This window comes from Nerophis ophidion, linkage group LG22 (assembly GCF_033978795.1).
Source record: "Nerophis ophidion isolate RoL-2023_Sa linkage group LG22, RoL_Noph_v1.0, whole genome shotgun sequence".
In the NCBI taxonomy this organism is placed as follows: Eukaryota; Metazoa; Chordata; class Actinopteri; order Syngnathiformes; family Syngnathidae; genus Nerophis; species Nerophis ophidion.
The window spans coordinates 40,564,334-40,571,303 of NC_084632.1; the positions used below are offsets into that span (position 1 = coordinate 40,564,334).

At 42.2% G+C, this 6,970-nt stretch overlaps 1 long non-coding RNA gene across 1 annotated transcript in view; it reads left to right on the top strand.

The window, feature by feature from the left end:
• Positions 1-6,244: 6,244 nt before the first annotated feature.
• LOC133540352 (uncharacterized) overlaps positions 6,245-6,970 on the top strand; it is a 2,262-nt gene continuing 1,536 nt past the window's right edge. Inside the window, exons 1-2 of the long non-coding RNA XR_009803606.1 lie at positions 6,245-6,316; positions 6,409-6,490. This is a non-coding gene — a long non-coding RNA (uncharacterized LOC133540352). The remainder of the gene's footprint in view (positions 6,317-6,408; positions 6,491-6,970) is intronic.

The following is a 6,970-nucleotide window of genomic DNA, read 5'->3' on the forward strand; positions in this document are numbered from 1 at the left end:
ATGTTGTAGTCGTAATGATTTGTGCAGTCCTTTGAGACATTTGTGATTTGGGGCTATATAAATAAACATTGATTGATTGATTGATGTTAGTTAGTAGCTTAACTTTGCTAAATCACTATAAACGGCTAACACACAAAGCTACAAGCAGAGTTTAAGTCGTTATGTACTAAAAGCCCTAAGGGAGCGGAATATAATGCTTAAAAGTCATTGTAAAATTAGCTCTTTAATAAATAGTTAATTCCCTTTAATGACATAATTAGGTTTTTTGGAAATTGGCGAGCTAACCTGACATGCTGCTTCTTTGGAGGAGCCACATCCTGGTAGTCACATGACTAGGCAAGAACAAAGCTGTATTAAACTAATATTAGGACACTTAGCGTTAATTTAGTTTCTTATTACCGTGTTAACATTTTGTTAACTTTTTGTGATCTCTAACACTAACTACGCGCTGCATTTTAGTAGCTTAACGTTGCTAAATCACTATAAACAGCTAAAAACACACAAAGCTACAAGCAGAGTTTAAGTCACCTACTAAAAGCCCTAAGAGGGTGAGATATAATGCTTAAAACTTAATGCTTACTAGTCAAGAACAAAGCTGTATTGAACCAATTTTAGGACACTTAATGTTACTTTAGTTTTTTATTACTGTGTTAACATTCTGTCAACTCCTAGCGATCTCTAATGCCAACTCTGTGTTGCATATTAGTAGCTTAAAGGGGAACATTATCACAATTTCAAAAGGGTTAAAAACAATAAAAATCAGTTCCCAGTGGCTTGTTGTATTTTTGGAAGTTTTTTTCCAAATTTTACCGGTCCCCGAAAATCCCTAAAAAAAAGCTTTAAAGTGCTTGATTTTCGCTATTTGCTATGCGACTATCCATTTCCCTGTGACGTCACACAGTGCTGCCAATGTAAACAAACAATGGGAATACCACAGCAAGATATAGCGACATTAGCTCGGATTCAGACTCGGATTTCAGCGGTTTAAGCGATTCAACAGATTACGCATGTATTGAAACAGATGGTTGGAGTATGAAAGTATTGAAGAAGAAACTGAAGCTATTGAGCGAATAGCTATTGACGCTATTCATAGCCATAGCATGGCTGAATAGCTGCGTTAGCATCGCCGGTAAAATGTGCGGACCAAACGATCAGGACTTTCGCATCTTTTGACACTGAAGCAACTTAAATCCGTCGATTGGTAAGTGTTTGTTTCACATTAAATGTGGGTGGAAGGAAACGTGATATAGTTGCAAATACATCTACAGGTTATCCATACATCTCTGTGCCATGTCTGCTTTAGCACCGCCGGTAAATAGCATGTTAGCATCAATTAGCATAGCATGTTAGCATCGATTAGCTGGCAGTCAACATCAACAAAACTCATTTTTGTGATTTCGTTGACTTTATAGTTGCAAATGCAGCTCCAGGTTATCCATACATCTCTGTGCCATGTCTGCTTTAGTACTGCCGGTAAATAGCATGTTAGCATCGATTAGCTGGCAGTCACGCCGCAACCAAATATGTCTGATTAACACATAAGTCAACAACATCAACAAAACTCACCTTTGTGATTTCGTTGATTTAATCGTTGCAAATGCATCTGCAGGTTATCCATACATCTCTGTGCCATGTCTGTCATCGCCGGTAAAATGTGGAGACACTCTGGCACATTCAATGGGGGTCTGGTGGCAGACACTTTGGCATCTTTGGGCCAGTGGTGCAACTTGAATCCCTCCCTGTTAGTGTTGTTACACCCTCCGACAACACACCCACGAGGCATGATGTCTCCAAGGTTCCAAAAAATAGTCGAAAAAACGGAAAATAACAGAGCTGAGACCCGGTGTTTGTAATGTGTTGAAAATGAAAATGGCGGCTGTGTTACCTCGGAAACGTCACGTTCTGACGTCATCGCAAAAAGAGCGATAAACAGAAAGGCGTTTAATTCGCCAAACTTCACCCATTTAGAGTTTGGAAATCGGTTAAAAATATATGGTCTTTTTTCTGCAACATCAAGGTATATATTGACGCTTACATAGGTCTGCTGATAATGTTCCCCTTTAACGTTGCTAAATCGCTATAAACAGCTAAAAACACACAAAGCTACAAGCAGAGTTTAAGTCATTACGTACTAAAAGCCCCAAGAGGGTGGGATATAATGCTTAAAACTTAACGCTTACTAGTCAAGAACAAAGCTGGATTGAACCATTTTAGGACTATTAATGTTACTTAAGGTTTTTATTACCGTGTTAACATTTTGTTAACTCCTTGCGATCGCCAACGGCAATAATGCGCTGCATTTTAGTAGCTTAACTTTGCTAAATCGCTATAAACAGCTAATAACACACAAAGCTACAAGCAGAGTTTAAGTCATTACGTACTAAAAGCCCTAAGAGGGTGGGATATAATGCTTAAAACGTAATACTTACTTTAGTTTTTTTTTACCGTGTTAAAATTTTGTTAACTCCTTGTGATCGCCAACGCCAACTATGCGCTGCATTTTAGTTGCTTAACGTTGCTGAATCGCTATAAACAGCTAACAACACACAAAGCTACAAGCAGAGTTTAAGTCATTTTGTACTAAAACCCCTAAGAACCAATTTTAGGACACTTCATGTTACTTTAGTTTTTTATTACTGTGTAAACATTCCCGGTAAGGTTTATCCAGGTGTACTGGAGAGGAGTCTACGCCGGATAGTCGAACCTCGGATTCAGGAGGAACAGTGTGGTTTTCGTCCTGGTCGTGGAACTGTGGACCAGCTCTATACTCTCGGCAGGGTTCTTGAGGCTGCATGGGAGTTTGCCCAACCAGTCTACATGTGCTTTGTGGACTTGGAGAAGGCATTCGACCGTGACCCTCGGGAAGTCCTGTGGGGAGTGCTTAGAGAGTATGGGGTATCGGACTATCTGATTGTGGTGGTCCGCTCCCTGTATGATCAGTGTCAGAGCTTGGTCCGCATTGCCGGCGGTAAGTCGGACACGTTTCCAGTGAGGGTTGGACTCCGCCAAGGCTGTCCTTTGTCACCGATTCTGTTCATAACTTTTATGGACAGAATTTCTAGGCGCAGTCAAGGCGTTGAGGGGTTCTGGTTTGGTGACCGCAGGATTAGGTCTCTGCTTTTTGCAGATGATGTGGTCCTGATGGCTTCATCTGGCCGGGATCTTCAGCTCTCACTGGATCTGTTCGCAGCCGAGTGTGAAGCGACCGGGATGAGAATCAGCACCTACAAGTCCGAGTCCATGGTTCACTCTCGGAAAAGGGTGGAATGCCATCTCCGGGTTGGGGAGGAGACCCTGCCCCAAGTGGAGGAGTTCAAGTACCTAGGAGTCTTGTTCACGAGTGAGGGAAGAGTGGATCGTGAGATCGACAGGTGGATCGGTTCGGCGTTTTCAGTAATGCGGACGCTGTATCGATCCGTTGTGGTGAAGAAGGAGCTGAGCCGGGGAAAAAAAAAGCTCTCAATTTACCGGTCGATCTATGTTCCCATCCTCACCTATGGTCATGAGCTTTGGGTTATGATCGAAAGGATAAGATCACGGGTACAAGCGGCCGAAATGGGTTTCCTCCGCCGGGTGGCGGGTCTCTCCCTTAGAGATAGGGTGAGAAGCTCTGCCATCCGGGAAGAACTCAATGTAAAGTTGCTGCTCCTCCACATGGAGAGGAGCCAGATGAGGTGGTTCGGGCATCTGGTCAGGATGCCACCCGAGCGCCTCCCTAGGGAGGTGTTTAGGGCACGTCCAACCAGTAGGAGGCCACGGAGAAGACCCAGGACACATTGGGAAGACTATGTCTCCCGGCTGGCCTGGGAACGCCTCTGGATCCCGCAGGAGGAGCTGGACAAAGTGGCTGGGGAGAGAGAAGTCTGGGTTTCCCTGCTTAGGCTGCTGCCCCCGCGACCCGACCTCGGATAAGCGGAAGAAGATTGATGGATGGATGGCATTCTGTTTACTCCTTGTGATCTCTAATGCCAACTATGCGCTGCATTTTAGTAGCTTAAAGTCCTACTGAAATGAGATGTTCTTATTCAAACGGGGATAGCAGTACGTCATACTTGATCATTTCGCGATATTTTTGCTGAAAGGATTTAGTAGAGAACATACACGATAAAGTTCGCAACTTTCAGTGCTAAGAGAAAAGCCCTGCCTCTACCGGAATTCTCAGTCGATGACGTCACAGGTTGTTGTCTCCTCACATATTCATTGTTTTTAATGGGAGCCTCCAACAAAAAATGCTATTCGGACCGGGAAAACGACAATTTACCCATTAATTTGAGCGAGGATGAAAGATTTGTGTTTGAGGATGTTGATAGCGACGGACTAGAAAAAAAAAAAAAACGCGATTGCATTGGGACAGATTCCGATGATTTCAGACACATTTACTAGGATAATTCTGGGAAATCCTTTATCTTTCTATTGTGTTGCTAGTGTTTTAGTGAGTTAAATAGTACCTGATAGTCGGAAGGGTGTTTCCACGGGTGTGTTGACGCCAATGTCTCAGGGGAGTCGACGGCAGCTATGGACGGCACAAGCTCAGCTGACTTTTTAACCACAATTTTCTCACCGAAACCTGCTGGTTGACATTTTGTCGGGATCCATGTCAGCTTGACCGCGCTCTGATCCATAGGGAAGTTTCTCCTTCAGGAATTTTAAACAAGGAATCACCGTGTGTTTGTGTGGCTAAAGGCTAAAGCTTCCCAACTCCATCTTTCTACTGTGACTTCTCCAATATTAATTGAACAAAATGCAAAAAAATTCAGCAACACAGATGTCCAAAATACTGTGTAATTATGCAGTTAAAGCAGACGACTTTTAGCTGTGTGTGTGTGCAGCGCTCATACTTCCTAAAAACCCGTGACGTTTTGCGTACACGTCATCATTACACGACGTTTCGAAGACGAAACTCCCGGGAAATTTAAAATTGTAATTTAGTAAACTAAAAAGGCCATATTGGCATGTATTGCAATGTTAATATTTCATCATTGATATATATAGCATTAAAAGATTACAGTTGGTACAAAATGCGGCTGCTAGACTTTTGACAAGAACAAGAAAGTTTGATCACATTACGCCTGTACTGTATATACCTTTATATACATATATACATACATATATACCTGTACTGTATATACCTTTATATACATATATACATACATATATACCTATACTGTATATACCTTTATATACATATATACATACATATATACCTGCACTGGCTTCCTGTGCACTTAAGATGTGACTTTAAGGTTTTACTACTTACGTATAAAATACTACACGGTCTAGCTCCATCCTATCTTGCCGATTGTATTGTACCATATGTCCCGGCAAGAAATCTGCGTTCAAAGGACTCCGGCTTATTAGTGATCCCCAAAGCCCAAAAAAAGTCTGCGGGCTGTAGAGCTTTTTCATTTCGGGCTCCAGTACTCTGGAATGCCCTCCCGGTAACAGTTCGAGATGCCACCTCAGTAGAAGCATTTAAGTCTCACCTTAAAACTCATTTGTATACTCTAGCCTTTAAATAGACTCCCTTTTTAGACCAGTTGATCTGCCGTTTCTCTTCTTTTTCTTCTATGTCCCACTCTCCTTTGTGGAGGGAGTCCGGTCCGATCCGGTGGCCATGTACTGCTCGCCTTTGTATCGGCTGGGGACATCTCTGCGCTGCTGATCAGCCTCCGCTTGGGATGGTTTCCTACTGGCTCCGCTGTGAACGGGACTCTCGCTGCTGTGTTGGATCCGCTTTGGACTGGACTCTCGCGACTGTGTTGGATCCATTATTGACTGGACTCTCGCGACTGTGTTGGATCCATTATGGATTGATCTTTCACAGTATCATGTTCTCATATGTTCTCATAGTCATCAGTATCATAGTATCATGTTCTCATAGTCCTCATTGTCACCCACGTCCCACTGGGTGTGAGTTTTCCTTGCCCTTATGTGGGCCTACCGAGGATGTCGTAGTGGTTTGTGCAGCCCTTTGAGACACTAGTGATTTAGGGCTATATAAGTAAACATTGATTGATTGATTGATATAAACTATCAGACTGCATGGTGGCTAGTAGTGGCTTTCAGTAGGCCTTTAACTTTGCTAAATCGCTATGACTACCTAACAACACACACAGCTACAAGTAGAGTACTAGTGTTAAAAAAAAGGTTATCTCCATGTAATCCCCAACGCCAACCCTGCTCTGCATTTTAGTACATGTGATCATGTGTTTCAATTTTATCACAAATAATACTGACTTGCATTCCCATTCAAACAAGTAATTCAGGTATAATTCATCTCTCACCAGGCGGCCAGTGAGACAGCTGCAGTTGACAAGTATGACTCGTAACAAAATGAACAGATTGCGCTGTGTAACGAAACTAGCTTGAACTTTAAGTGCCGTCGTCTTTTTTTTTTACAACTTTCAGGAAGGAAATATGTCTTGAAGAAAGTACAATTAGTGCAGAATGGAGGCCGACGGAACCGACGACATAATCACGAGAACAGCAAGTAAGTTTATTTTCCTGTAATGACTCCATTTAGACTCACATCAAGACTATCCAGAATAGAAAATAAGCATGAAAAATGTTTTATAATAACTTAAAGGGGAACGTTATCACAATTTCAAAAGGGTTAAAAACAATAAAAATCAGTTCCCAGTGGTTTGTTGTATTTTTTGAAGTTTTTTTCCAAATTTTACCGGTCCCGGAATATCCCTAAATAAAGCTTTAAAGAGCCTTATTTTCGCTATCTTCGAAACCACTATCCATTTCCCTGTGACGTCATACAGTGCTGCCAATACAAACAACATGGCGATTACCACAGCAAGATATAGCGACATTAGCTCGGATTCAGACTCGGATTTCAGCGGCTTAAGCGATTCAACAGATTACGCATGTATTGAAACGGATGGTCGTAGTATGGAGGCAGATAGCGAAAACGAAATTGAAGAAGAAATTGAAGCTATTGAGCGAATAGCTATTGACGCTA